Consider the following 15,300-nt stretch of genomic DNA (forward strand, 5'->3'; position numbering starts at 1 on the left):
CAATCCTCCCATATACTTTAAATCACCTCTAGATTATTATGATGCCTAATACATAGTAAATGCTATATCAGTAGTTGCTGCACATAGCAAAATCAAGTTTTGCTTTTTGGAACTTTCTGAAATTTTAGGGGGAATATATTTGATTCACAGTTTGTTGAAGCTGGGATGTGGAACCCAAGGCTATGGAGGGCTGACAGTACTGTTGTCTTTCAGAATGTCAGTTGTCTGACTCTGCTGACTTCAGGTAACTGTCTGCTGCTGACCTAGTGCAATGATGAGGCCAACAGATGGTGCGCCTCTTGGGTTTGCAGCAAAAATACTTGATGGGTGGTTTTCTTTTTCCTCCCATAAATGCACTGTCTACTTCAATTCCGCTGGAGACAATTTTCATTTCTTCAGTTATGTTGCATATTTAATTTTATTCTATGATGATTTAATGTTACTAATAGATCAGTATTCTGGGCAGCTCCTAAGCTAACTCAGACTATAATTGACTCTGTTGTAATAGACTCAGTTGGCAAGTCTGACTAAAACACAAGGATTATTAGTCCTTTCTGATAGCAGAAGCACCTCTGAATTTGAGCCATTCCTGATCTATTTCACACATATCTAAGCTGAAGGCCTTAGGTTCCTGTCCTGGACAGAGGGAACTACTTTAGAGAATTTAGAAGGAGACCCTGTAAAGTCTTCATTTTTTCCCCTCTGATACAGAAAAGCCTTTAACAGACTTGAGTTAGGTAATTTTAGTGAAAATTTAGCGACCAAGAATTATGAGAAAACAAAATTATAAAATAATATACTTATCAATTTTATGTGGACACATCAGAGTGTTTTCATAGTTAATTAAGAGAGGTGAAATAGGGTTAGAGTCACCTAATCCAGATCCTTTCTTCTTAGATGATGAATCAAGCCTAGAAATGTGTTGTGTTTGTCAATTCATTCATTCATTGCTAGACAGTGGCCAAAACAAGACAAAAACCAAGCGTCATGGTTTCCAGACAAGGACTTTTTCTACCATGTGCCATGTGAAATTATTCTTCAGTCTATTTAGCATTTTCTTTCTTAAAATTCCTTTAAGAATTAATTATAAAATTCAGCTTTGCTTCAAATTATAAAACTTTAGATGGAGGGCAAGGACATACAGTCAAAATACTCAAGATGTTTATATTTTTCCATCACTGCTTTTCTCCAAATGTTTTTATTCTCGTGATTCGAGTGATTCCACTGAATACTTAGACTGCATCAATAGACGAGAAGGATCTGAGCTCTTCCACTGAACACACTCATTCAACAAAGCACCAAGCAGTGTCCTAGCTACTGGGATTATAGAGATAAATAAGAAGTGATTTTTGCTGCAAATGGGGCTTTGCTGAGTTGGAGAAAAGCATATAAAATCAAATATACTATACAGATGATGCAATAAGCTTGGTAATAAGGGCCCAATATAGAGAAGGCAATGGCACCCCACTCCAGTACTTTTGCCTGGAAAATCCCATGGACGGAGGAGCCTGATAGGCTATAGTCCATGGGGTCACTAAGAGTCGGACACGACTGAACAACTTCACTTTCACTTTTCACTTTCACGCATTGGAGAAGGAAATGGCAACCCACTCCATTGTTCTTGCCTGGAGAATCCCAGGGACGGCAGAGCCTGGTGGGCTGCCATCTATGGGGTCGCACAGAGTCAGACACGACTGAAGCGACTTAGCAGCAGCAGCAGCAACATGAATAGAGGATCTTGACTCTGAATAAAAAATAAATGCCTTCAAGAGTGCCTTCTTGCAAAGTACCATTTGGAACAGTCTAAGAGGATGAATGTGGTTTACCAGGTGAGGGAGGGAGAGGCCTTCAGGGTATGAGGAAGGGGCCCACAGGGAGATGCATAGAGCATGGCTGGATTGAGAGACAAGCAGATGATAAGGTGGGAGAAGAGGGTGGAGAGGGAGAGCTTGGAGTCAGTGGGGGAAGGTCTTAGGTTGCATGCAGAAGAGCACTTTTACTATGGAGGGTTTTATTGTGAAGGTAAGAATATATCTAATACAATGTCCCATCTCAGAGACTTTCAAACTGAGGGGACAGGGTTTGACACAGTTAGGTTTACTTTTCTGAAAGATAATGCTGATCCTCAGCTACTTCAGCTAGAAATGAGATAAAATATTCCTGCTATGACAGTTGATGTAGGAATCAAATAGTGTATGTGAAAGTGCCTGGTCAGTTATACCTCAAGATATCACGTGAAATATTTATTCATGTCACATGATAGGAAAATCAAATGGTGAAACTTTCGTGAGGATGAATATTGGACGGACAGCACAATTCTGAACCTCTAAAGCATTTAGTCCTGAGGATATTTCTATCAGATTTTGCAAGACGTGACAAAAAATGTAGCACTGATGTCTCTCTCAAAGTCACCTCGACTAAATAGAACCCTAATGTTCTACACTTGGCTTTAAATTAGGGTCTTTATAAGAAACAGCATAGAAACAGTGTCTTCATTGGCTGTGAAACCTGTTTCAAACTTTGGCCATTAACTATCTCAGTTTTTTTTTTAATTTAAGTAAGTGCATTTAATTAACTAATCATCATACATCATAATCATAATCATTAGTATAAGTTAATATCAATTAAGGAAATAACAGAAGATACACATAAAGATTTGTATATTAGAATGCTCATTGGAGTGTTATTTATAATAAGGTAAAGTTAGAAAAGACTTTAATGCTTCTTTGTAGGAGTTGAAACTCAATTATGGTTTGTTTACATGGTGAAATGTTTTTAATTATTGAAAATCATGACTGCAGAGGCTAATGATATGAAAAATTATTCCTAAATTTAAGTGAAAAAAAATGGTAGGACATACCATTTGCTCCCTGCTGCTGCTAAGTCACGTCAGTCGTGTCCGACTCTGTGCGACCCCACAGATGGGCAGCCCACCAGGCTCCCCCATCCCTGGGATTCTCCAGGCAGGAACACTGGAGTGGGTTGCCATTTCCTTCTCCAATGCATGAAAGTGAAAAGTGAAAGTGAAGTCACTCAGTCGTGTCTGACTCTTCACGACCCCATGGACTGCAGCCTACCAGGCTTCTCCGTCCATGGGATTTTCCAGGCAAGAGTACTGGAGTGGGGTGCCATTGCCTTCTCCCACCATTTGCTCCCTAGTTGAGGACTAAAAAAACAGTCAATTTTTACCTAAAGATTGAAAAGAATAGACAAGATTATAATGTTTAATTTTTCCTGCATAAAATTATAAAAGATTTTTCTTAAAAAATTTTATTTCAAACTTAAAAAAAATTGTTCTTAATTCTATAATGAAGAAAAATAAGTACAGTTTAAAAATGTTTAAGTAACTTGTGCTAAAAAATTATTAGCCTTGATTATTCTTCTGTGGTTTACATTTTCCTATTTTTGATGGGGTTTCTGCTTCAACTATTACTTCCAGTCTGGGAGATTTTACTCTAGTATTAATAACTAGAAGTTTCTGGGTTCCTCAACTCCATTTTCTCTGAAAGAAATGAAGGATCCCTGTACTTTCTCACCACTTTACTGTCAATTGTTTTATTAATAAAACAGTAATTTTATTTCAAAAAACATTTAATCTGGCCTGCCAAAATATTCTGAGTGATATAAAACCAAAGATGCTGAAGACACAAAAGAAGTTTAATATGTTATTTCTGCATATAAAGAGTTTGTAATTTGTGTGGGAAGATGAAACAAATTCAAGGGACAACTAGGAGGTAAGAATCATAATAATTTCATAAGATTAATAGTGATTTTCTAAGATTAGTCCACCACTCTAATTTGGTAGGTGGTGAAAATGAAGCTGAGAGAATAAGTGATTTTTCCAGTATCACACAAGGATGTAGGAACAAGGACCCAGGTCTCCCAGTTCCACTGAACTGTAAAAATGCCATGTATTACAGAAAATCTAAGAGGAAACCCATGTCAGCCTCTGTGAAAGAGTTAAAGGGAGAAGGGAAGAGGAGGCTCGTTAATAACAATCCCCTGGGCTGTGACCCTTCTTTGGTAGGTGACAAGTCTGTGGAGTCCGTCAACCGTTGAGACCAGTGTCATTGGTTGTGTCCCACTGACTATAGTAGTTAGTCTCCTGCAACTCAGGAGATGCAGGAGACACAGGTTCGATCCCTGGGTTGGGAAGATCCCCTGGAGGAGGGCGCTGGCAACCCACTCCAGTGTTCTTGCTTGGAGAATCCCATGGACAGAGGATCCTGGCTGGCTATAGTCCATGGGGTTGCAAAGAGTTGGACATGGCTGAATCAACTTAGTACGCACGTATAGTAGTTATATCTGTGATGTCAGACACTACATGATGTTATCCATGTATATCACTTTTTTAAAAATAAAAATCGAACGTTCAATTGGACTGTGAATTAGGATGCTTTCAGTTGTAAGCAACAGAAATTCAACTCAAATTATAACAAAGCAAAGAGGGAAGGAATTTGTTGACACATAATTGGGAAATCACAGGCTTTAAGACTGGCAGATTCTAGAAACCTAGATGCTGTTGTCAGGGCTCTGGTTACCTCTTTCCGTCTCACCTTGTCTCTGCTTGACTTCATTCCTTGGGCAGGTGTTCCCCAGGTACTTGACAAGATAGCTTCCAGATATCAAGACTCATACCTGACTGTTTAAGAACTCCTTGGAGATGTCTCTTTGGAAAGCTCTAACAGGAAAGTCCCTGGAAATAAAGATGCTTATTCTCCAGGCTCTGCATATGCTTGTCCCCAAGTCAGGCTCTTTTGGAAGAGAATCTGGTTCTTTGAGGATTCCTAACCACCTGAAAAGGATTTCCCTTGGTAAAGAGGTATCCTATTAATAGAATGGCTGGGAAAAGCAGAGAGGGTTCTCGTCAGGTGTGCACTGTGGGATGTAGTGCCGATGACCTAAGTACTGGCCATGTAATATAGATGATAAACACAAAAGGAGACAGAAGTATAATAATAAGGCTGCTAGCTCAGTTTTCCCAGAGAATTTAGGTGATGACACACCCTGAAAGTGTGAGATTTTGTTGCTCAGTCACGTCAGGCTCTTTGTGACCCCATGGACTGTCGTGGGCTCCTTTGTCCATGGACTTCTCCAGGCAAGAATACTGGAGTGGGTTGCCATTCTCTTCTTCAGGAAATCTTCCCAACCCAAGGGATTGAACCCAGGTCTCTTATATTGCAGGAAGATTCTTTTCTGTCTGAGCCACCAGGGAAGCCCATCCTAGGGTAATACAAAATTCTGTTAATAACAGACTGTGCTGTGCTGTCGCTTCAGTCATGCCTGACTCTTTGAAATGCTATCGACTGTGGCCTTCCAGGCTCCTCTGTCCATGGGGATTCTCCAGGCAAGAATACTGGGGTGGGTTGACATGCCCTCCTCCAGGGGATTTTCCCAACCCAGGGATTGAACCCATATCTCTTGGATCTCCTGCCTTGGCAGGCAGATTCTTTACCACTAGCACCATCTAGGAAGCCCTAATAATAGACTTAATGAAGTCTAATGGAAAAGGAAATCTCCTTTTAAGAAAACTCACACTATATTCACAGAGACAGTATGTTATGACATATGTTTCTAGGGGCAGTTGTAGTGACCAGGGGCTTCCCTCGTGTCTCAGATGGTAAAGAATCTGCCTGCAGTGAAGGAGACCTGGGTTTGATCTCTCAGTTGGGAAGATTCCCTGGAGAAGGGAAAGGCTACCCACTCCAGTATTCTTGCCTGTAAAATTCCGTGGATAGAGGAGACTGGTGACTAAGTGGTAAAGAATATACTGCCAGTTCAGGAGACATGGGTTCAATCCCTGAGTTGAGAAGATCCCCTGGAGTAGGAAATGGCAACCTGCACCAGTTTTCTTGCCTGGATTATCCCATAGACCCAGGAACCTGAAGGGCTACAGTCCCTGGGGTTGAAAAGAGTAGGACATGACTGAGCACGTATGCAGTATGTAGTGACTAACCCAGTGCACCTACAGCTATTAGGAACAAGATACTTTTTTTTGAACAAACAGATTGGAGTCTACAAGGCAGAGTTTTGATAGCAAATCTCTTTAGATAATGACTCCAAAAACTAATACCATTAATGGAGATTTTAATTAGGCAGCACAATTTCTAAAAGCAGTAGAAAAAAAAGCCCCCAGCATTACATGTAAGTGAAAGCAAATTCTCTTATCACCAATGGGGTAGTTGCAGAATTTATCACAATAATAATTCCTCCTGACATTTGCATTATGCTTTCCACTTGTCATATATTAACTCGGTTGATCTTTATAACATTCCCAGGAAGCAGGCATTATTATACTTGTTTACACTTTATAGATAAGAAAACTGAGGGATAGAGAGGTCACACAGCTAATGAGAGGTAGACTTGAATCCTCCCATTGGTGCTTTTCCATAGATGTAACAGGAAGAAAACAGGTCTGATGAAAGAGAACTGAGTTTGAATCCTGCCTTCACTACCTACTAACTAGGTAACTATGTCCTTTTGACCCTTCTTTTCTCAGAAGTAAAAAAGTGATAATCATATCTAACATAATGGGTATGATATTAAAAGTCGTTTCTCATCTGAGGTACTCTGTGGGTTTTCTTCCCCCAACTCCATGTCCTTAAGTTTAGCCTTGAGATGGAAGTGGGGAAGAAGAAGGAATACAGGCCGTCCTTCTGGTGTGGGTGTAGCAAAGGAAGAATCTCTCATGGGAAAGGGAAGTAAAAATGTACGCTGCATCTTCTGGCTTGAGGGGTTAAAAAGGGGAAATGGAAGTGGAGGGAAAGGCCAGAAGCAAAGTTTCCCTTTTCTTCTTCCATTTTCTTAGGGTGGAAGGCATGTGGGTGAGCCCAGGGACTGCGGGTCTTCTGTCTGCCTCCATTTACTTTCCCACCAGAAGGAAATCCCCCTGAAAGCTGGTCTAGCCCTGTCCTGAGTGGTCCTGTCAAAGAAGCTTGTGCACATGTAGTCAGGCAAAGCCCCTAGGCTGCTCATGGTGGGAAGATGTGTAGCTGGGAATTTTACTAGTTTCCCCAAAACTGCGGACTCCAGGTGGACAGAGGTACCTAAAAGATGCATAGGAGTCAGAGGTGGAGATTTAGATTTGGAAATTCTATATCTGATTGAATATGCTTGCTTTTCCTTGTGAAAATAGATTTGTGTTTTTATTAGTGAATTTTCTCTTTTAGAAAATCTTTTGGGGGCCATTACTTCTTTACTCTGAAAACAAGAAATTCCATAATGTCCTTCAGAAGGATTGACTCAGTTCAGTTCAGTCGCTCAGTGGTGTCTGACTCTTTGTGATCCCATGAACTGCAGCACGCTAGGCCTCCCTGTCCATCACCAACTGCCAGAGTCCACCCAAACCCAAGTCTATCGAGTTGGTGATGCCATCCGACCATCTCATCCTCTGTCATCCCCTTCTCCTCCTGCCTTCAATCTTTCCCAGCATCAGGGTCTTCTCAAATGAGTTAGCTCTCCCCATCAGGTAGCCAAAGTATTGGAGTTTCAGCTTCAACATCAATCCTACCAATGAACACCCAGGATTGATCTCCTTTAGGAGGGACTGGTTGGATCTCCTTGCAGTTCAAGGGACTCTCAAGAGTCGTTTCCAACACCACAGTTCAAAAGCATCAATTCTTTGGCACTCAGCTTTCTTTATAGTCCAACTTTCACATCCGTACGTGACCACTGGAAAAACCATAGCTTTGACTAGATGGACCTTTGTTAACAAAGTAATGTCTCTTCTTTTTAATATGCTGTCTAGGTTGGTCATAACTTTCCTTCCAAGGAGTAAGCATCTTTTAATTTCATGGCTGCAGTCACCATCTGTAGTGATTTTGGAGCCCAGAAAAATAAAGTCAGCCACTGTAGCATGGAATAAATAGTAGGTTATAAGGCAGGACAAAGGATACACACTTTTAAGACTAGCACTGTATGATTTCATTTATATGTGGAATCTAAAAAACACCAAACTCCTAGAAACAGAGGACTGGTGGTTGCCAGAGCGGAAGAGATAGAGGTAGGGGGAAAGGTGAAGGTATCTAAAGGTACAAACTTCCAGTTACAAAGTAAATAAGTTCTGAGAATGTTACATACAATGTGGAGACCATAGTTAATAAAACTGTATAGTATATTTGGGGGCTTCCCTGGTGTCTTAGATGGTAAAGAATCTGCCTGCAATGGAGACCTGAGTTCAATCCCTGGGTCAGGAAGTTCCCCTGGAGAAGGAAATGGCAACTCACTCCAGTGTTATTGCCTGGAGAATCCCATGGGCAGAGGAGCTTGGCCAGCTATAGTCCATGGGTTTGTGAAGAGTAGGATACAACTGAATGACTAAGTACACACACCGTATATTTGAAAATGGCTGAGAGAGTAGACCTTAAAACTTCTAATCACAAGGAAAAACAACATGTTTTTCTGATGTTAACAAAGTGATGATGTTGACTAAGACTTACTGTGGTGATCATTTTGCATATCATTTTGCATATTGCAAAATATATATATATATATAATCATTATGTTCTATTCTATAAACTAATACAATGTTATGTGTCAATTATATCGCAGGAAAAGGGGGAAAAGAATATATGACGCTTCCCAGGTCATGCAGTGGAAAAGAATCCACCTGCCAGTGCAGGAGATGCAAAATATGTGGGTTTGATTCCTGGGTCTGGAAGATCCCCTAGAGTAGGAAATGGCAACCGACTCCAGTATTCTTGCCTGGAAAATTCCATGGACAGAGAAGCCTGGCAGAGTGGCAGTGCATGGGATTGCAAAGTCAGAACACAAAAACACAAAAACAACAATGTTCTTTACGATCAGTTATAGTGATTTAATGCCTATGTGTGGAAGGCAGTGATGCTGTTCCAAAAAAAAAAAAAAAAAGTTGTTACACTTCTACCTCTGTTCTGATGGCTCTGCATTTTGCTCTAAGGGCTGATGTGCCCAGGTTCTAGTGGGAATGGTTTGTACATAGTTAGATTGTCAGAGTCACCAAGTCAGAAATCCAAACAATTACCAGCAGACAATATTTTAAATATGCGTGTCTTTCCAGACTTCACTTTAACAAAGTACGGTTCCTTTGGCCAGACCCTGTTATTCACAGACAAAAAATGTTCTTCTTTTGAACATGATCTCTCCTCTCAGTGTATGTTCATGGAGGGCAGAGTTTCTTAACCTCATCAAGGTGGCCGTTTGGGGCTGAATAATTCTTCCTGTGGAGAGCTGGTGTGTACATGGTAGAATGTATAAATAGCATCTCTGGCCTTCACTCAGGCTTCCCGGGTGGCGCTAGTAAGGAACCCGCTTCCCACTGCAGGAAACATAAGAGATGTGGATTCAGTCCCTGGGTTGGGAAGATCCCCTGGAGGAGGGCATGGCAACCCACTCCAGTATTCTTGCCTGGATAATCTCAGGGACAGAGGAACCTGGCAGGCTATGGTCCACAGGGTCACACAGAATCAGATGCAACTGAAGTGACTTAGCACACATGCATAGCCTTTACTCATAGATGCCAGTAGCAACGATCGAAATGTCTCCAGACATTGCTAAGGGTCCCATGGCATGGAAGAGAATAGGTGCTTGGAGGAGGGTACAAAGCCATTGGATTGAGAATCACTGAAGCACAGTGACGCCTGCGTGTTCTTTGTCACATACAGTTCATTGACCATCATCTTTGCTGGGGGGCCCCACCCATCCGTGATCCAGACTCAGCCTTACTGTAGAGCTTCAGCCAGTAATTCAAGAGAGTCTGGCTAGCAGGTGGTTGTGGGTGTACATCGCTGTGATGCGGGTGCAGTGTGGGGAAGAGGGTAGAGTCCCAGCTTCTAGCAAAGTCCATATTTGCTTCTTCTCTGCAGAATTCAGTTAATTATGGTAGAATTACCATGATAATCCAGGAATTTTCCTCCCCTTGTTACCTCAGTTAACCCTTAAAAAAAGTACATTTCTTCATTCCAGTGTGTGGTGCAAAGACTCATTTGTAACATGTGCCACGACATCAACAAGACGGGGAAGTGCTGCGACAGCTGTTTAGAAGGATGTCTTTCACACTCAGAGCTCAATGCCAAGTGTGTTGAAAATGCAGTTTCCTGGCTCTCATCCTAAACCTACTACAGTAAGATCTCCTATTAGGAGACCTGGGAATCTGCATTTTTTAAAACTTGCTGATCTAGAATTTTCTATAGTATGAAAAAGACATTTCTACTTTCCTTCACAGTCCAGTGACCAAAACCAAAACCACGGGAGAGTAATGAACAAAGAGAGGTTCCCCTAGGGTATTCTTGACCTCTAGTTTCTAAGGGAGCACTTGCTCCAGAGAGGAAGGAAAATCATTTCCTATTCATTCGTCAGTCCACTGGAAGGAGGGCTTTATCACTTTCCAATAAAAATCTGAAGAGATGGGGACTCTCACCCAGAAATGACTTGTTGGTTATTTGATTCAATTTCCCTCCCCAAATCAATACCCTAGGCTGTACACATTTGTAACCTTTATTTCCCCTTGAAAATTAATGTGCTTGACTCAATCAGTTAAAAAATGAGAACTGAAACAAACAGCTGGGTTCATTTAAGACGCTTCCTTTTTATTTTTATTTGAAAGAAACCTTTCGGCAGATCGCCTTTGTGGCAGTTGAAGGCCAACATAAGTTTAAACAGCGGGTTGCTTGCCTTTAAGAAACTAAGACTTCCTGGTGCCTGGGCCAACAAAGCCTGGCTGTGAGTTAGCAGGCAGCTGCAAGTGCAGAATTCCATCAGTTTCCCACACAGAAGGGGGATGCCTGCTGTTGGGGAAGATGTGACCAATTCAAATCCAACCTGGTGGGGGGACTCTGAGGATGGGCTCAGAAGTTGTCAATTGATCCCATACCCTGCTATTCACCATGGCCCCCTGCCCAGTCCCTGGCCATTTCTGTCCATTACATGCCTCCTACTTGGGCAATAGCAGATTGCTAATTTTCCAAAGGGGAAAAAGTAATAGCACACTGTGAAAATCTCTGTTGACTCTTCAAAAGCCATGTTTGATTTCTCAAGCCTCAGCTATTGTTCAGGTTTATCATTTTCTCAGTGGGGACAAGGCTGCTTAGATTACCAAAGGATTTTTGTCCTGAATCCAATGCAGGTATACTTGGGATTGTATCTAGGGACACCAGCCAACAAAGCGAGATGAGAAAGTTTGAATGGGTATAGTGATCTTGTCATTTGTTAATTCATTCAATGAATCTGTAGCTTGAATAGTGATTATGTGACATACTCTGTGCTGAATGCTGCAGACACAATGGAAACCAGACTGGGTTTCTGCCTTCATTGTGCTCATTGATATTATATAATCATCCAAAAAAGTGTATCAGCACAGGTGTGCATGGAAATGTGGGAGACCTCTTCAGGGAATTGGTCAGACCCAGGGGCCAGGCCGCACAAGTTCACATTTAGTTTTAGGTCTTTTGCTACAAGCAAAGAGCTTATGGGAATGTGAGACAATCGTATTTGTTTTAGCTCACTCTGTGCTCATGAACAGAAACCCAGGTACACTTTAGGACTTGCTGTTTGATTTATGTTTGATGCAGAAGGTATAATTGTTAGTGCTGCAATTATTTACCTGTCTGACTTGGAGAAATTAAGATAGTAATGTCCTTTAAACCATCAAAATTACTGACACTCAACATGTTAAATCATCTTGTCACCTTTAGCAGATGAAATGAACTAAAGATATGAATTCAGATATAGAAATTGCTTTTATTTTGGTTTTTGTAGGCTTCCCTGGTGGCTCAGTTGGTAAGGAATCTGCCTGCAATATGGGAGACCTGTGTTGGGAAGATCCCTTGGAGAAGGGAACAGCTACCCACTCCAGTATTCTGGCCTGGAGAATCCCATAGACTGTAGAGTAGGACACAACTGAGTGACTTTCATTTTCATTTTCATACTCTACATGCAGTACTTATTAAATACAGATGTTGTTGCTGTTCAGTGGCTCAGTCGTATCTGACTCTTTGCCACCCCATGGACTGCAGCACACCAGGTTTCCCTGGGCTTCATTATCTGCTGGAATTTGCTCAAACTCATGTCCATTCAGTCAGTGATGCCATCCAACTATCTCATTCTCTGTTGCTTCCTTCTCTTTCTGCCTTCAGTCTTTCCCAATATCAGGATCTTTTCCAATGAATCAGCTATTCACATCAAGTGTCCAAAGTATTGGAGTTTCAGCTTCAGCATCAGTCCTTCAAATGAATATTCAGGGTTGATTTCCTTTAGGACTGACGGGTGTGATCTCCTTGCTGTCCAAGGGACTCTCCAGAGTTTTCTCCAAGACCACAGTTCAAAAGCGTCAATTTTTCAGCACTCTGCCTTCTTTACGGTCCAACTCTCATATCCATACATCAGTTCAATTCAGTTCAGTTCAGTTGCTCAGTCGTGTCTGACTCTTTGCAGCCTCATGGACTGCAGCACACCAGGCCTCCCTGTCCATCACCAGCTCCTGGAGTTTACTCAAACTCATGTCTATTGAGTCGATAATGCCGTCCAACCATCTCATCCTCTGTCATCCCCTTCTCCTCCTGTCTTCAATCTTTCCCAGAATCAGGGTCTTTTCAAATGAGTCAGTGCCATACATGAGTCATAGCCATACATGACTACAGGAAAAACCATAGCTTTGATTAGAGGGACCATCGTTGGCAAAGTGAAGTCTCTGCTATTTAATATGCTGTCTAGGTTCAGCTTAGCTTTTCTTCCAAGGAGCATGCATCTTTTAATTTCATGGATTCAGTCACTGTCCACAGTGATTTTGGAGACCAAGAAAATAAAGTCTGTCACTGTTTTCATTTTTTCTCTCTTTATTTGTCATGAAGTGATGGAATCAGATGCCATGATCTTAGCATTTTTGAACGTTGAGTTTTAAGTCAGTTTTCTCACTCTCCTCTTTCACCGTCATTAACAGGCTCTTTAGTTTCTCTTTGCTTTCTGCCATTAGGGTGGTGTCATCTGCATATTTTAGTCACATGGACCACAGCCTTGTCTAACTCAGTGAAACTAAGCCATGCCATGTAGGGCCACCCAAGACAGGCGGGTCATGCTGGAGAGTTCTAACAAAATGTGGTCCACTGGAGAAGGGAATGGCAAACCACTTCAATATTCTTGCCTTGAGAACCCCATGAACAGTATGAAAAGGCAAAATGATAGGATACTGAAAGAGGAACTCCCCAGGTCGGTAGGGGCCCAATATGCTACAGGAGATCAGTGGAGAAATAACTCCAGAAAGAATGAAGAGATGGAGCCAAAGCAAAAACAATACCCAGTTGTGGATGTGATTGGTGATAGAAGCAAGGTCCGATGCTGTAAAGAGCAGTATTGCATAGGAACCTGGAATGTCAGGTCCATGAATCAAGGCAAATTGGAAGTGGTCAAACAGGAGATGGCAAGAGTGAACATCGACATTCTAAGAATCAGCGAACTAAAATGGACTGGAATGGGGAATTTAACTCAGATGACCATTATATCTACTACTGTGGGCAAGAATCCCTTAGAAAAAGTGAAGTAGCCGTCATAGTCAACAAAAGGGTCTGAAATGCAGTACTTGGATGCAGTCTCAAAAATGACAGAATGATCTCTGTTCATTTCCAAGGCAAAGCATTCAATATCACAGTAATCCAAGTCTATCCCTGACCAGTAATGCTGAAGAAGCTGAAGTTGAATGGTTCTATGAAGACCTACAGGACCTTTTAGAACTAACATCCCAAAAAGATGTCCTTTTCATTATAGGGGACTGGAATGCAAAAGTAGGAAGTCAAGAAACACCTGGAGTAATAGGCAAATCTGGCCTTGGAGTACAGAATGAAGCAGGGCAAAGGCTAATAGAGTTCTGCCAAGAGAACGCACTGGACATAGTAAACACCCTCTTCCAACAATACAAGAGAAGACTCTACACATGGACATCACCAGATGGTCAATACTGAAATCAGATTGATTATATTCTTTGCAGCTAAAAATGGAGAAGCTCTATACAGTCAGCAAAAACAAGACTGGGAGCTGACTGTGGCTCAGATCATGAACTCCTTATGGCCAAATTCAGACTGAATTGAAGAAAGTGGGGAAAACCACTAGACCATTTAGGTATGACCTAAATCAAATCTCATATGATTATACAGTGGAAGTGAGAAATAGATTAAGGGACTGGATCTGATAGACAGAGTGCCCGAAGAACTAAGGATGGAGAGTTGTAACATTGTACAGGAGACAGTGATCAAGATCATCCCCAAGAAAAAGAAATGCAAAAAAGCAAAATGGCTGTCTGAGGAGTGCTTACAAATAACTGTGAAAAGAAGAGAAGAGAAAAGCAAAGGAGAAAAGGAAAGATATACCCATTTGAATGCAAAATTACAAAGAATAGCAAGGAGAGATAAGAAAGCCTTTCTCAATGATCAGTGCCAAGAAATAGAGGAAAACAACAGAATGGGAAAGACTAGAGATCTCTTCAAGAAAATTAGAGATACCAAGGGAACATTTCATGCAAAGATGGGCTCAATAAAGGACAGAAATGGCATGGACCTAACAGAAGCAGAAGATATTAAGAAGAAGTGGCAAGAATACACAGAAGAACTGTACAAAAAAGATCTTCATGACCCAGATAATCATGATGGCATGATCATTCACTTAGAGCCAGACATTCTGGAATGCAAAGGCAAGTGGGACTTAAGAAGCATCACCATGAGCAAAGCTAATAGAGATGATGGAATTCAGGTTGAGCTATTTCAAATCCTAAAAGATGACTCTGTGAAAGTGCCACATTCAGTATGCCAGCAAATTTGGAAAACTGAACAGTGGAAAAGGTCTGGAAAAGGTCAGTTTTCATTCCAATCCCAAAGAAAGGCAATACCAAAGAATGCTCAAACTACCACACAATTGTACTCATCTCACACGCTAGTAAAGGAATGCTCAAAAGCCAGGCTTTATCAATACGTGAACCGTGAAATTCCAGATGTTCAAGCTGGCTTTAGAAAAGGCAGAGGAACCAGAGATCAAATTGCCAACATCCGCTGGATCATGGAAAAAGCAAGAGAGTTCCAGAAAAACATCTATTTCTGCTTTATTGACTATGCCAAAGCCTTTGACTGTGTGGATCACAACAAACTGGAAAATTCTTAAAGAGATGGGAACAGCAGACCACCTGACCTGCCTTTTGAGAAACCTGTATGCAGGTCAGGAAGCAACAGTTAGAACTGGACATGGAACAACAGACTGGTTCCAAATAGGAAAAGAAGTACATCAAGGCTGTATATTGTCACCCTGCTTATTTAACTTACATGCAGAATACATCATGAGAAATGC

Source organism: Bos grunniens, chromosome 9, assembly GCF_055505025.1.
Source record: "Bos grunniens cultivar Pamir isolate PY7600 chromosome 9, Bosgru_T2T1.0, whole genome shotgun sequence".
Taxonomy (NCBI): domain Eukaryota; kingdom Metazoa; phylum Chordata; class Mammalia; order Artiodactyla; family Bovidae; genus Bos; species Bos grunniens.